Source organism: Sus scrofa, chromosome 9 (genome assembly GCF_054392235.1).
Source record: "Sus scrofa isolate SSC_HxYL_T2T_F1_AM1 chromosome 9, Sscrofa_HxYL_maternal_Yorkshire_Landrace_v2.0, whole genome shotgun sequence".
Lineage (NCBI taxonomy): Eukaryota > Metazoa > Chordata > Mammalia > Artiodactyla > Suidae > Sus > Sus scrofa.
Window position 1 is genome coordinate 14,098,501 of NC_139391.1, and position 16,863 is coordinate 14,115,363.

The following is a 16,863-nucleotide window of genomic DNA, read 5'->3' on the forward strand; positions in this document are numbered from 1 at the left end:
TATAGTATGGCTTCATATTGAAACTGACCTGGGCTGGGCTATGTACTTAATCTCTTCCTGCCTTATTTTCCTCACTTGGTGTTTTTTTTTCTTTGTGTGTGTGTGTGTGTTTTGCTTTTTAGGGCTGCACTTGCAGCATATGGAAGTTCCCAGGTTAGGGGTGGGGGTTGAAGTGGAGCTGCAGTGGCCAGCCCACACCACAGCCACAGCAACACCAGATCCAAGCCTCATCTTTGAACTACACCACAGCTCATGGCAACGTTGGATCCTCGATCCACTGAGTGAGGCCAGGGATCAATCCTGCATCCTTCCGGATACTAGTCAGGTTTGTAATCCACCGATCCACAGTGAAAACTCCCTATTTTCCTTACTTTGAAATGAGGAATAATCAGGCCCCACCCTGTGGTGAGAATTAAATAAGATAAAAATTGTAAAATCCTATACATAATAGGTACTCAAAAAATGGTGGGAAGGGTAGGAGTAATAGCTGCTGCTATTTTGTTGTCAGTTTCATAATTCTTTTGTCTTCTGCACTGAGACCAGATAGGCCTTGGTTTTTCTTCTGAATCCAATTCAGACTTGCCAGGCCTGGCGTAGCAACAGTGGACACGTTTCTTCCTGGCTGCATTAGAGATGGCTTGAGATGAAGGTCTGTGCACTGTGAGTGTGCCCGTCCTGCTGCTCTCTTGCTCAATTCTCCTCCTCCTCCTGTTTATTTTGTTTGTTTGTTTGCTTGGTCTTCTATTTTCCTTTTCTTTTCTTATCTCTCTCTCTCTTTCTTTCTTTCTTTCTGTCATTTGTCTTTTTAGGGCCATACCTGTGACACATGGAGGTTCCCAGTCTAGGGGTTCAATCGGAGCTACAGCTGCCAGCCCACACCACAGCCAGAGCAATGCAGGACCTGAGCCACAACTGTGACCTACACCACAGCTCACAGCAACGCTGGATCCTTAACCCACTGAGCAAGGCCAGGAACCGAACCCACAACCTCATGGTTCCTAGTCAGATTCCTTTCCATTGTGCCATGATGGGAACTCCTTCCTTTCCTTTTTTGATTCTTCTGGAATTTCTGGTCCCTGTTACAATAGCTTTTGTTTAATTGCTTTTCTTGCCTTCTTCAAGTCTTATTCCTACCTCTTTTCTTCCTACCTCACTTAACACACAGTATTCTGTACAGCATTTACAAATACTGTAAATACAGAAGACGAAGGACTATTTCCTGGAGACCTGACAATAGCACAGGGGAAAAATTGTGTATGTAACAATAATACAGGATAGACTACATTAAGCGGCATTCTTAATGTGTTTATTCATTCAGGAGATAGGTTCTTTTTTTCCCACCTTTTCTAATCACCAAGCACTGTGCTTGGCACAGATAAAATTCTATGGGAATTTAAGAAAGGCGTGATTGCTTCTGACTAGCCAGTGGCTGCCAAGAGGGCAATATTGGGGAAAACAGAACATTTTACTAAAGATAAATGTTAGGCTGTTAGGCATAGGAAAGCCCTATTCATTTACATTTAATACTGTATTGGCCAATACAGTAGGAATTTCTATTGATACTTCTGCTCTTTCAGAAAAGCATCTTTGCTCCGTTCCCTTACCAGGTGTTACCTGTGGATGTAGGTCCCATCACAGCCACACACATGAACACACACGCATGTACGTTATCTCCCTCCCACCTCTCATCTCTGTATTCCTCCTATTCCATACAATTTCCTTTTTTCCTTTCCTTCTTCCTTTTCTTTTCTTCAGCAGTGAATTTCAGTTTTATGCAGGGACCTCCCTGAGGACTACAGCCCGGGAGACAGCCTCTCAGATAACTCGGAAGACCCGCTCTCTTCTGTTTAACTTGGGTCACCCATTCAGGCAGCTTTAGTTTCCATGAGTAGGACGCAGCTCAAAATGCTTGCTGGCCTCCAAGAGTTGAGCACTGACCTCTTGATGGTGAAATATTTTCAACAGCTACATGTTTAATATCAGGTGTGTAGTTCCGTGAAGTGTTACTGTTCATTCAGCTCATGGAATATAATGGAGCCTCACTTTAGGCAGATCTTTGCTTAACTGTCAAAGGTCATCTCTTCAGACAGCACACTAGCCTCTTATCCTGCCTCAGTCTCCTTCACTGCACTTATAGCTCCTAAAGGGATTTACTTATTGTGTGTCTCTCAGCACACAGCAAGTTCCCTGAACCCAGGAGCTGTGTCTTCTCTTCTAGACATCTGGTAGAGTTCAATAAAAATTTCTTGATTGAGGAGTTCCCATTGTGGCTCAGCAGTAACAAACCTGACTAGTATCCATGAAGATGCAGGCACAATCACTGGCCTTGCTCTGTGGGTTAAGGATATGCCATTGCTATGAGCTGTGGTGCAGGTTGCAGATTTGGATCAGATCTGGTGTTGCTATGGCTGTGGTATAGGCTGGCGGCTACAGGTCTGATTTGACTCCTAGTCTGGGAACTTCCATATGCCACAGGTGCAGCCCTAAAAAAAAAGAAAGAAAGAAAGAGATGTACACACCCCCCAGATTTCTTGATTGAGTGGCTAAGGGCAGTCATTATAACTGTATAGATGGATAATATTTAATAGCATGAAATTTCCCTTTATATTAAGTGAAATGGTAGAAAATTATGCTCTACCATCATCTCAATTGCCTAAAATATGTGGTAGAGAAAAACTATGGAAAAGAAGCATTTATGTTCACTGTGCTCATCCTTGAGTAGTAATATTCTCTTAGATTGATCTCTATTAATTTGAATTCCTGTAATACCTTCCAATGAGCATATATATATTTCCTTTAAATAATAGTGAATGCTTGCTTCTGGCCAAGTGCAAAGATTTTTGTAGCTGGGACAGACTGAGGGGATGTGAAAATGACAGAGGATTGGTGCATGGCTGGGAAGACAGTCCAGATCTAGCTGACTCACTGCCTAGACCAATAGATGATGGCTTCTGTGATTGCCAGTGATATGTTTAAAGTGGATGGTTTGATGACATAAGTGAAAATGAAGAAGTAGAATCAACAGGCTCAAGATTGTTTTAAGGGTGTTGGGGCTGAAACATGAAAGAGAGTGAGGGTTTGGCAGAGCGTGTTTTGGTGGTGCCAAACCCTCAACGATCCCAAACTGCTTCAAGATGTTGATGGAACCTCAAAGAGAGGTTGCGCACAGGTCACTCATTCAGTCTGAATGCTTCGCAGCCCCAGGACAGGCTGGGATGGAAGATAACTCTTATGGCTGAGCTGACGGAGGGAGGTTCTCTGGAGAAGGTTTTTTTTTTTTTTTTGTCTTTTTGCCATTTCTAGGGCTGCTCCCACGGCATACGGAGGTTCCCAGGCTAGGGGTCGAATGGGAGCTGTAGCTGCCGGCCTATGCCAGAGCCACAGCAATGCAGGATCCAAGCCGCGTCTGCAACCTACACCACAGCTCACGGCAACGCCGGATCGTTAACCCACTGAGCAAGGGCAGGGACCGAACCCGCAACCTCATGGTTCCTAGTCGGATTCGTTAACCACTGCGCCACGACGGGAACTCCTGGAGAAGGGTTTTATCTGCCCTTTCAGCATTTTCTCTGCAGCCACGGGTGGAATGTTCTATCCCCAGACTCAAATCTCCTCTCTGAGCATGTCTTCATTCAGAAGAGAACTTCCTAACTCATGCAGTAGAAGTTGAAACAAGACTTGCTGTCTGATTGTTCATCCATTCATTCCACCAATGTTATGGAGCACATACCAGTGCCAGACACTAATGCCTGGGAAATACAGGCATTAATAAAACAGAAAGAAGTCTTTGCCCCCCAACAAAGTTTACATTATAATAGTGGGCCTGTAGTCTATCTAGTCTTGGGTGCTTGCCAAACCCTGGTCTTCTCTCACTGCTTTTGGTAAAATTTCTCAATTAGTCTTTCGTTGGTTTGTTTGGTTTGGTTTTTAGGGCGGCACCTGTGGAATATGGAAAGTTCCCAGGCTAGGGTTCGAATCAGAGCTGCAGCTGCCAGCCTACACCACAGCTCACAGCAAAGCCAGATCATCCTGCTGCGCGAGGCCAGGGGTGGACCGTTCATCCTCATGAATACTAGTTGGGTTCTTAACCCACTCAGCCACAGTGGAAACTCCCTAGTCTCATTTTTACAGTGAAATGGTTGTCTCGGTTTCTCACTTAGCACTAGTTCCTGGAAATGCTAAGTGGCTCGAAAGAGCCTTGGAGAACAACTCTGGCTGTGACCCCTACTCCCTGCCTTGCTCCTACGGGATTATCGCCTAAGGAATCTGGAGACTTGCTGTCCCCTGGGCCCTCAGAGGCATCTACAGTCTGTCTTGAAGCCAAATGTTTAACCAGAACAAGCCCTCTGTTAACTGCTCATCCTAATAAATATTAATAGCTATCACTCATTGATCACTCGCCACGTGCCAGAAATGTGCCAGGATTTTTCTTTCATTGTCTCCTTTAACAGTCATGGTGTCTGAGGGGTTTCTGCTGTCAGTGCAGCCAAGTAAACTCCCACCAGATCCTACCCTTCCACAGATAATAATATCTATAAACTCTGGGCTAAATACAAAAACAAAACCAGAAAACAAATGACATGCAGCCAGTGGAAAGCGACAAAAGAGCAGGCAGGTTCTGGAGGGAAATAAAAATTTGGAAGAAAGATGTAGCTTGAGCGTGTTTGTGATTTTTACAACTTTTATCCCAAGGACAAGCCAAAGTGTTTAGTTATGAGGAGCCAATAAACCTACGATATAAAACCTCCAGTCTTTCCAGGATGAAGAACAAAGTATCAGAGTTCACAGTAACCACAGCCGCTGCATAGTGAGAAAAGGAATCTCAGAAAAGAGAGTCAGATTTTGTTTATAAACGCTGTCCAAGTCTCTAGCTTACCCCTGCATGTGTGGGGTAAACTGAAAGTAGCTGTGCCTAAGGTCTGAAGAATGCACCTCTACTACGAGAGTGTCACTTTCCTGTGAAGGTATTTTGTAGTCATGGTGAGTATCTACAGTAGGTCGACTTGAGCTAGAGGGGATTACGCTTGGTAATGTGGGTGGCCACATCCAATCGGTTGAAGGCCTTCAGAGCAAAAACAGAGGTGTCTCAGAGGGGAAAAGGAATTCTGCCTCAAGACGGCACATCAAATCTGGCCTGAGTTTTCACCCTCCAGTCTGACCTACCGCTATCAGACATATAAACCCTGTGATTTTGTGACCTAATTCCAAAAACCTGTATCTCTTTTTTCATCAACATATATAATGGATCTATTTCTCTGGAGACCCCTGACTGAGTCACCAAGGTAATTGCTAAAACAAAAACAGCAGCACTCTCAGAACCTTAACTGATCAGCGGCTCCACAGCATCAATCCCAATGACCAGGATCCCATCCAAAATGATGGGATGTACCAAGAGCTGGCAAATCGTAACCCAGCTGCAAGAGGAAAGACAACCGCCGAGACTGGCTCTAAGATGACCCAAAGGTTGTCACTGGCAGACAAGGGCTTGAAAGCAGCCGTTATAACTATGCTCAGTGAAGTGAAGAAAAATATGGTTGTGGTGAATGAAAAGACACACGATTGCAACAAAGAAGGGAACGAATCCGATCACCAAGTGGAAATGATCAAACTGAAAAAGACTGTGTGAAAAAAAATTCATTGGGTGGGCTTAGAAACAGAAAGGAGGTGGTAGAGCAAACAGTCTAGAGGTCTGAACTGAGAGTAGAGAGGAAAAAAAAAATACTGCAATTAATGAAAGGAGGCTCAGCGAGAGAACCTCTAGAACCTCTTCCAGGCTCAACTAGAAAAATAAGGGGAGTTTTCCTCCTGGATACCCAGAAGGAGGGGAAAGAAAGAATGGGACAGAAAAATTACTTGAAGATGTAATGCCTGATAGGCTGGTTAATTTTATGTGTCAATGTGACCAGGATAAAGGATGCCCAGATAACTGTAAGACGACATTTCTGAGTGTATTTTTGTGAGTATGTCCATAAGAGATTAGCATTTGAATTGACTGACTAGGGAAAGAAGATCACTCTCCCCAACATGGGTGGAAAACCGTGGGAAGGACATAGATTTACAAATTCAAGAATTCAGAGAACTCCAAGTTGATAGATAGAAATAAAATCACATCTAGGAAAATCATGGTCAAATTGCTGGAAACCAAAGATAAAGAGAAACCTTTAAGGAAAGGAAAATGACACGTTGCATAAAGCACAATAATCACTCAGAATCTTATTGACGTCTCATCGCTAACCACAGAGTCAAGAAAGCAGTGCAAATATATTTAAAGTGCAAAAATAAAAACAACCCAAAATATTACCCATTAATATTTTCCTTCAAGAATAAAGCTGAACTAAAGACATTTTAAAATAAAACAAAACTAAGAGAACTTATCATTGGAAGATCTACCCTACATGAAATAATAAAGGGTATGCTTCAAGTTGAAGGGAAGATATATCAGATGGAAACTTGAATCTGGGAGGGAAGAAAAGGCATTGGAAATTATAAACATCTGGGTAAATTTAATAAAATAGATTTTTCTATCCAATCTCTTAATTAAAATATATAGGACCTTTTAAAGTGAACACTATACCACTGTCTTATGGGAATTATAATCTATATAGCTGTAGTAATATAGCAATTATAACTCAGAGAAAATGAGAAGAGACAGATGGAACTATGAAGCAAGATTTCTATACTTTGTTAAAGTTGTTGTGAGATTAATTATAAGGAGAGAGAAAAGTTAAGAATATATATTGTAATCAGTAGAGTGGTCACTTTTGAAAAAGCAAAGAGATATATTAAAAAACCAAGAGAGAAAATAAAAATTGAACCAAAAAATGGTTAAAAAAATTCCAAAGCAGGTAGTAAAGAAGAAAGAAGCAGAAACATAGGGGGCAACCAGAAAAAAAAATATGTATATAGAACTAGTGGAGCTAAAATCAACTATAATAATCGTTATAAGAAATGTACATTAAGTAAAAGCTCCGTTAAAAATCAGAAATTTGACAGAATAGAACCAACTATATATGCTGTCTAAAAGAAAAGCATTTTAAATGTAAAGATGCAGATGGTTTGTAAGTAAGTGCATACAGAAAGATAAACCACGCAAACAGTAAATGCAAAGAGGCTGGACTAGTTGATTTAATATCAAGCAAATTACACCTTTTGCCAGTAGTAAGTTTATTGTTTCTCATCTCTAAATTCATCTTCCTTGGTCAGCTATGCAGTGTTGGAGGCTGACCCTGTAAAGAGTTCGCTTTTGCCGCCTCTGCTAAATTTTGTCAGTAGAGGGCGCTGCAGGGTCATTGCAGGAGAAAAAGGCTTCTCTCCCTGATTGGTGTATTTGCTTCTTGCTCTCTCCCTGGCACATGATGGTCCACAGTGTTTTTGCGGGACCTCCTGTTGAGTGTCAGTAGCAACTTTGTGGGAGGCTTCTTAACAAGTTGACACCATCACCCCAGGTGGCATTCCACTAACTCTTGTGGGTACCTCATTGGCATCTTGCTAGTGAGTTTCAGAAGCACCCTAGCAGGCATCTTCCTGGAGAGTTCAGTTGATGCCTCTGATGCCTCAGAAGGTAGCTTTCAGTGAGTCTCAGTGATGTCTCAGTAGGGAATTCCCTAGTGAATTTCATCAGCTTGCTATGTGTTCTTTCCTACAGCCAGCTCTGGTCTGGCACCTCACAGAGCTTCTCTGTCACCAATGTGCCAGATGACACACTTTCCAACAAGGTCTGAGTCACATGCCTAGGGCCCTCTTCAAAATGTGTTTCATTCTTGGGTGCTACCCCACAGCCTCAGAGGTAGTGGCTGCCCCTTGTATCCGCTATGCTTGTGTTCCTGAGAGGCCCCTTAGCAATTAATCCCCTGTTACTAATGAATAATTCTCTACATTAAACTTGCTCTGTTCAAATTCTGTGTGATCTCTGGACCCTGACAGATACAGACTTCCAGACAAAGAGCTTTATCAAGGATAGAAAGACCCTTTGTAATGATAAAAGGACACTGGTAAAGAAGACATTTAAAACTGACAGAATTAAAGAGATGACTAGGTAATCTTAGTCAAAGCAGGAGACTTTAACCCTCCCCTGAGCAACCAAGTAGGATTAAAAAAAGTAAAGACATAAATGTTCTGAACACCACTGTCAACCACCTTGATCTGATATTTACAAAACACTCTATAACTACAAAATACTATTCCTTTCAAGTGTACATGTTCATTAAGATAGACCATAATTAAAAGGACCCAAATCACATAAAACATGCCCTCTGCCTTCAGTGGAATTAATTTGAGGTCAAAAACAATACAATATCTAGGAATATCTAAAATATTTGATAATTAACTGATACACTCCTAAATCATTCATGGATCAAAGAAGAAATCATGAGGGAAATTAGGAAATATCTTGATCTAATTGCTGACAAAAATACAAGATATCAACAATTTTAGGTGATGGAACTAGACCGGTGTTTAGAGGGAACTGTTGACTTAAATGCCTATACTAAAAAAAGAAAGCTCAAAGTAACCAATGGCTTCTTGTATCACCTTAAGAAGCCACAAAAAGAATAGCAAAGTAAGTAGACAAAGAAGAAAGAAAGAAAGTGCAGAAATCAAGGAAATAGAAAACTGGCTGGCAATAAAGAAAATTAACAAAACCCAAAGTTGCTTCTATGAAAAGCCTGAGAAACTTAGTAAAACTCTAGCTAGATGGATCAAGGGAAAGAGAGAGAGAACACTAGTTACCAATATTAGGCATAAATGAGAGATACTTACCACAGATGCTATAGACATTTAAAGTACATCAGAAGAATAATATGGATAATTTCATGCCATGAATTGAATAACTTAAGAATTCAATAAGTTCCTTGAAATACACAACATAGTAAAACTGACTTAAGAAAAAACAGATCATCTGAATAGTCCTTTACCTAATAAAACTAGAAGTCATTAGGCCTAGATTTTACTGGTGAATCCTATCAGATGCCAAAGGAAATATGATAGTCTGTCAAAAATTAAAGAGAAAGATTAAGTTGATTTTGCATACATTATTTCATAAATTAGAAAAGAAGAAAAACTCCCCAAATTTTTTTATGAAGTCAAAATAACCATAATACTCAAACTTGACTAGACTAAACCACTCATACACATAGATGCAAAAAATACTTAATGAAAGATTAGCAAATTGAATCAGAAGTATTAAAAAAAGGATAAAACGTCATAACCAAGTAGGTTTTCCTTCCTACCATACCATGCAAGGTTAGTCATTTCAACTTTTAAAAATCAATTAACATTACTTGCCATGTTAATAAAATGCAGAAGAAAAAGCACACAATCAATTTAATATAGAAAAATAAATTTACAAATTTCCAAACTCACTTATGATTTAAAAAAACTCAGAAAACTAGGAATAGTTGAGAATTTTTGTAACCTGATGAAACAGTCCTACACAAATCTTACAGCTAACTTCATACCTAATAGAGAATAACAGAGAAATACTGGCAAGACAAGGAAGGAAGGAAGGTGGAAAAAACACTGCAATAAAGTACAACTGATTCTACTCGCACATAATATAATCACTTACAGAGAGAATCCAATGGAAACTACAATACATATAACAGCCCTAATAAATGTATTTAATAAGATAGTAGAGTACAATATTAATATGCCTAAATTACTTGTAATTATATATTCTTGCAGCAAATATGTAAAATATTTCATTTATAATAGTATTTCTAAAGTATAAGATATTTTGGAATAAATTTAACAAAATATGTGGAAAAACTCTACACTGAAAACTATAAAATGTTGCTGAAAGAATTCAGAGTAGATGTGAATAAATGGAGGGATATACCATGTTCAGTTTAAGATAACTCATTTTAAATTGATCTATAGATTCAATACAATCCCAATCAAATTCCCAAGAGGCTTTTTTTTTTTTTTTTTTGTAAACATTCTTAGGCTGATTGTAAAGTTTATATGGAAATGCAAGGATATCCAAAGCAATTTTGAAAGAACAAAGTTAGAGTGCTAGAAAGAGATCAATAGGAGAGAATAGAGAGATGAAAACAGATTCTCACACTCACTTTGTTTTTCAACAAAGACATAAACTCAATCCAATCAGGAAAACATTTTTTTCCAATTAAAAAATTGTATTAAAATACACAAAACATTTATTATCTTAAGCATTTTTAAGAGACAGTTTAGCGGCATTAAGTACATTCCTATTGTTGTGCATCACCAACATCTATCTCTAGAACTCTTTTCATCTTGCTAAATTGAAACTAAATACCCATTAAACAATAGCTCCTTCTTCTCTCTTCCCCCCAGCACCTGGTAACTGCCATTCTAATTTGTGTCTCTAAGACTTTGACTGCTCTAAGTTCCTCATATAAGAGCAAACATAGGATTGTTTTCTATGTGACTGGCTTATATCACTTAGCATAATGTCCTCAAGTTTCATCCATGTTGTAGTATATGTCAGAATTCCTTTTTTAAGGCTGAATAATATTCCTTTGTATGTATATTACACAGTTCGCTTATCATTTCCTCCACTGATGGATACTGGGTTGCTTTCACATTTTAGTTATTGTGGATAATGCTGCTATGAACATGGGTGTGCAAAGAGCCCATGTTTAAGATCCTCTTGAGTTTCTGTCCAGAAGTGCCATTGCTTAATTGTATGTTAGACTTATTTTTAATTTTTTGAATAGTGGTACTATTTCCTGCAGTGTCTTATTTTACATTCGCAACAATAGAGCACAAGGAATCTAATTTCTCTACATTCTCATCAGTTAGTAGTCAGAAAGAAAAAACTTTTTGTTAGATGTATCCAGGGCTAAGATGTATTATGGGGCTATCATAAAGGGTACACAGCTGGCTCACAAGGGAAAAGGCAGGCCCATCTGGAGGAATCCACGTGCAGGTCATGTTCTCTTCTTTCCATAAATGGATACATAGAGCCCACTCCTCCCCTAGCATTGAAAATACAGCAACATGTGCGCAATGATTTTGCTAGGGAAGCTCATCAGAAACTCAGCGCCCCAGATTTTTACCAGGGGCTGGTTATATAGGCACCAGAAACGAAACATTTTTTAACAAATGTGCTAGAAAAACTAGATGTCTCTAAAACACCAAAAATCCCACCATGACCCTCCATCCCACCTTTCACGATAAACAAAATTAATTCAAATGAATCATTTAACTTTCTCTGAGTAGCCCTGTGCTTCCGCACTAGGAAAGCCAGGGGTCAGAGCAATGAAGCCATGCTCAGACCACACAAGTAAATGACAGGGCTCCCCATCTTCCACACCGTGCTGTTCATGGATCTTGAGATTCCATCCTAGAGCTCTACCTAATCATCTTGTTCATTACTGAGCCCCCAGAGCCCAGAAGCATCTGGTGTTCAGTCGACACCTTGTAAATATTTGTTGAAGAGATGATTGAATGGTATTTGAAGGATAAAAACTGTGCTGTCCACTTGAGCACAATCCCCCACCACAATGAGTAGCACACACCTAGTTGCTAACATTCTTCCCTGACCCCCTCCTCTATAAGGAGCTTGGGTTTTAAGGTTCATGTATAGAGACTGTAGCCAAATTATGAGGGGGGAGGTGGACAGAGAGAGGGGAGAGAGAGCATGCACGGGGGGAGGGGAAAGAGATAATAACTAAAACCTAGACACTAGAACAAAACTAAAATTTCCACAGAGAGCTAGTGACATATGAATTCAAAATAAAATAAATTAAAAATATTTTAGCTCCAAATCAACATCATTTTCCCTCTGATTCCATGGAGAGGCAATTTAAAAGGACTTAAATGCCAAGAACTATAAAACATTAATCAAGGAAATTAAAGAAGATGTAAAGAAATGGAAACATATTCCATACTCCTGGGTTGGAAAAATTAATATCATAAAAATATCCATTTCACCCAAAGCAATCTACAGATTCAATGTAATCCCTACCAAATTACCCATGACAATTTTCACAGAACTAGAACAAACAATCCAAAATTGTATATGGAACCACAAAAGACCCAGAATTGCCAAAGCAATCCTGAGGAACAAAAACCAAGCAGGAGGCACAACTCTCCCAGATTTCAGGCAATATTACAAAGCCACAGTCATCAAGTCAGTGTGGTACGGGTACCAAAACAGACATACAGACCAATGGGGCAGAATAGAGAATGTATACATGCATGTGTAACTGGGTCGCCATGCTGCACAGTAGAAAAAAAGTTGTATTGGGAAAATAACAATAAAATGAAATTAAAAAAATACTCAATTTGCTTATCTTGAAAATTAAGAGGGGGGGTATCAAATTCTATCTGCAATGGATGGTAATGAGTGGAGAGACAGGGCTTGACGCAGGTTGGATGAAGCTGAAAGATGCAATAGAAAAAACATGGTCAGGAGAGTAGAGGAGAAAGCAAACAGAGAGGGAGGGAGGGTAAGGGAACATTGTTTGGCAAACAATGCCTGGAACCAGCTCAGTTTTAAAGCATCTAAATGGCCAGGACTGTGTCCTGGCGACTTTCACTTCCCTGGGGGTTGTGGTGTCTGCTGCTCCCTCAGTGATTCTGGTTCCCAAGAACATGATATCCTGCTTTTAAAATCTAGCCACAAGGGTAGAGAAAGGCCCATGTGGGGTTGTATGGTGGAGCACCTGACATCTCTCAAAATAACATTGCCAGGCATGAACGGAAACCATGAAGGAAAAGAATACGAAAAGCACAACCACTGTGCTGTTTACGACACACAGATTTCTGACTCTGTGGGAGTGAATGCAGGGACGTCCAGGGACTGAGGTCTGGCTTCCCGCCTGCTCCACTCCTGGTCCGCCTTCAGTGCCACCACCACTTTATTTCTTGCCCCTCAGGTCTGTCTGCAAGAGTCCGTGTCATCTTCCAAGCCAAGGCTTCTGCATCCCTTTCTTAGTCACGTACACCTGGTTTCCTTTTCTCCTTCTGTCATGAGGAAAGGGTGACCCTTTCACACTTCCCAGCCACCTGCATGGATGGACGTGAGCACGTTGCAGGCATTTGCTCAGAAGTAGCATTTTATGATTTGATGAGGGCACCTTATCCTCTCACACAATTTATCAGTCAAACCTGGATGCTTTTTCAAATGAAAACAGGGTCCTGTTAACAATTAGATGAGGACCACGGGCACACGCAGGTTGTTCTGGACTGGATCTGTGGTCATCCTAGATATAGACACGCTGTAAATGGATACCTTAACCTCAAACTGTCCTGTTACAGTTTGCAATAAAAATCCTCACACAAATGGTAACAAGCTTTTTTTTTTTTTTTTTTTCCCCCAAGAGAGAAAGATAAACCGATGAACAGAGGGAGTCAGGCACATAAAACCATAAAACTATACAGGAGGGTGAGAGGAAGAGGGAGACTTGGCAGGGTGCTGGAGTGAAGGCCCACAGCTTAGGTCTTTGCTGGGTTTAGAGGGGAGATACATGTCCTTTGAAATGTTAATTGCTCTATTTCCTTATTTTTGGGAGGAACGCTTTTTCGTATTTTAATGATTCTGAAATCTGAATGTTTATTACAATGGCTGCCTGAAAGAACTTTCTCACTTCACCTAGGAAGAGGAATAATTTATGACAGAATTGTTACCGGCTGTGCATGTGTGAACTCAGCAGTGTCTGGAAGGTAGATGGTTCAGACTGACAGTTCCATGAGATCTCTGAAGCACCATATTTTGAATTTTACATTGAACTTTGATATACACTAATTGTCCAAACGTTCCCAGGAAGAGGTTCTATGACATCATACTGTAGCAAAAGTTACAACATGCAGAGAATGGTCTGCACTTCCCAGGCTGTGCAATTAAAGGAGGTGGAATTCATCAAATACCTTCCAGTGATTCATAGAATTTTCAAATCTAAGAGCAGGGGAGATGTTGACAAATCTTGTTTCAAGAAGACCTGCCACTTTGGTGGCTGTGGCCTGTCAGAAGCTAAGGCTGACTTTTAAGAAAAATCTCTAGAGATAATTAGTTCAATTAAACAAAAAGAAAAAAAAACAAAAAACAAAAAACTAAGAGTTTAACCATACAGTTGATACAGATCAAACAGTGGTCTCCTTCCATTTGCCTTGAAATGACATGGTCCTTGGCAAAGGCGTTAAGGCTAAAAACGGGGCTCGCCCTATGATGCAATGCTTGATTGGTGACGGCCAAAAGATTCCAAAGAATTCCATGTGTAAGAAGGTTTAGACTCAAGTTTTCATGGCGACCCTTAAAATAAGTGGTGTGTATATGGGGAGATAAAGTAATGCTGTTGATTAGGTTTTTAAGAGTTAATTTGTACATGAATCAGTATGCGTTCCCAGTACACCCACAGCTACCCTCAAACATTGCAATTAATGATCCACTTCATAATTGACTCTGCTCCAAAGTTAAAAAAAAAAAAATATGACATTTGCCAGCTCCACAACTGTCTTAATCCTGGTATTTGGAGGTTTCATTATCAAATGTTAACCCAAGTTGCTTATTCTTGTGGGGATTTTGTTTCTTTGTTTGTTTTTTTAGGCTGCATTCGTAGCATATGGAAGTTCCTAGGCCAGGGGTCGAATCTGAGCTGTAGCCACTGGCCTATACCACAGCAATGCCAGATCCGAGCCTTGTCTGCAACCTATGTTGCAGTTCAGGGCAATGCTGGATCCTTAACCCACTGAGTGAGGCTACGGATGGGACCTGTGTCTTCAGGGATGCTAGGCAGATTTCTTTCCACTGAGCCACAATGGGAATTCCGTGGGAATTGTTAAAAGACATCATAGTAATAGTTAGAACCCTGTGCCTTTTAGAACTGAGAGTAATCTGACCAACACCTGGGTTTATCTCTGAGGTGAAAAGTGTGCATTCCTGATATTGGCATACATTTTACAGATAGATACACATGGTCCAAGGTGTCTGGACTCAGGGAAATATAACAAGTATGTGATAGCAACACCACTGCCAAATATTACAGAATAATTTCATTTTGAGAGCATTCATGTCACATTAGTACAGAAATTTAGACTATTATCCCAGCTGAGTGGCTAGAACATCCAGCATTAAAGGTAAATGCCAGAAGAGAAAAGATTTGTCTTTAATCCATAGTAAGTAAACTTAAGTCTCAAAATGAAACAAAACATTCACTGTGCTTTTCAGATTATTTCTTTTAGCTTTTAGGAGTCTCACAGGGGAACGTTAGAATCTACCAGCTCACCCAAAAACCTGAAAAGAAAGGCTAAACACATCATCTACAGGGTAATCACTCCTGTGGTACTATTCTCTTTCTACCGTTTTATAGAATATTTTTGTTGAGATTATGGACAAATCATTCTATCAAACTTGCCCTAAAAGTACAAATTGACTTCAAATGAAGTTAATGTACACTTTCCCTGTTATATAAATAACTTCATTAAAACATTTGATGTTCTGTCCTGTATTAATGATAGTGACTGGGCTGGACTAAGCAGTATCAGAGAGCTGTAAATAACTTCTTAGAGGTATGCTGAGGGACCTGTCAGAAATGCTCCTTGTGATTTATTTCCAATAGTATCTGGGGGTTTTAAGATGCACACAATATGTTTTTCAAATGTAATTGAAATTGTGATTTTTGTGTTTTATGATGGTAAAAAATGAAAAAAAAAAAAAAAGGTTTCGAGTACACCAGTGTTTTCAACAATGTAATGTGCCAACAATTCAAGTGAGTGCATTGTACTTGGATGCGAAAATAGAAATGGAATTGGCTTAGACCCAAAAGTAAAAATTACAAGGCATTTGTGATGGGTGGTGACAGGACTGGAGGAAGGGATGGAGGGATATGTGATCAGATTGGCAGAAGAAATATATTGACTTTATTTTCTGAACCAAAACTCAAAATGCAATATCTAAGAGTATAAAGGTATCATGGGATCAAGGGCAGAAAATTATGGCTGCCATAGAAAATCTGCATATTGTTGTTTTAGGAGTGCATGAAGAAGCAGTGAAAACCAGACAAGGTGTTAACACAGGGAAAGGAAACTGCAAAAAGAAACCAATTATTGTAAAGTGAATTAGATTTTTTAAACCTGCTTCTGTTTTCCCCAAATTATTGCTAGAAGTATAGGCAAAATGTGCGGGGAGGAAAAAAAATGTGTTATGTTAACTGTGCCTTCTGAGTACATTTATTATTCCCAATTTACGCATCAAGAAATATTTTGTGCTAAAAGCAAGAAACAACTTAGTCTCTGGAATGAACTCTTTTCTTTTTAGAAACAAGAGACAATCTTCTTATCACACACCTTGAGATGCCTCCCAATAAGCAAAACTCCAAATCAAGCTCCCTCAAAAAATGCGAACAAAAACCTAGAACAATTTTCCAGTCAATCATTCAAAAATTATAAACATTCTCTGAAGAAGAGACCAACATGTCTAAAAATACATTCCATTCTTCCATGGGAATGCAGCTTATGGGAAGGTCAGAAATCTTTTCAAGAAGTTCTGAACTATGTCATTTTAATATCTACCCTTCGATTTTTCTCAATCTGGGCCAAAATGTATCTTATCAACATTTCAACAACACATCAAACCAAAGCAGTTATGGCAGCAAAGTTTCATTGTTGAATAGAAGGTATACTTCCCGTGTGATAAGTGATCACTTGTTGAAGAAGACAATAAGAAGGAGTGATTATTAATTTTTCAGATATGTTTGTCATATTTTAACAGGATTCCTTTGAATGTAAAATTTCTCTAGAGGGTGGAATTTTAATATTTGATTCACATACATTTAGGTTATACACAACTCTTCAGCAACACACTGGTGGCCTAAAGAAAGTCTGCCTCTGAAAGTGAACAGAATAGCCATACGCCTAGCAGAGTATCCAAGCTACAAGCATGGC

The 16,863-nt window shown here is 39.6% G+C and overlaps 1 protein-coding gene across 9 annotated transcripts in view; it reads right to left on the bottom strand.

Moving 5' to 3' along the window:
* TENM4 (teneurin transmembrane protein 4) overlaps positions 1-16,863 on the bottom strand; it is a 2,941,714-nt gene that overhangs the window by 1,024,877 nt on the left and 1,899,974 nt on the right. The gene's annotated exons all lie outside the window — the stretch shown is intronic.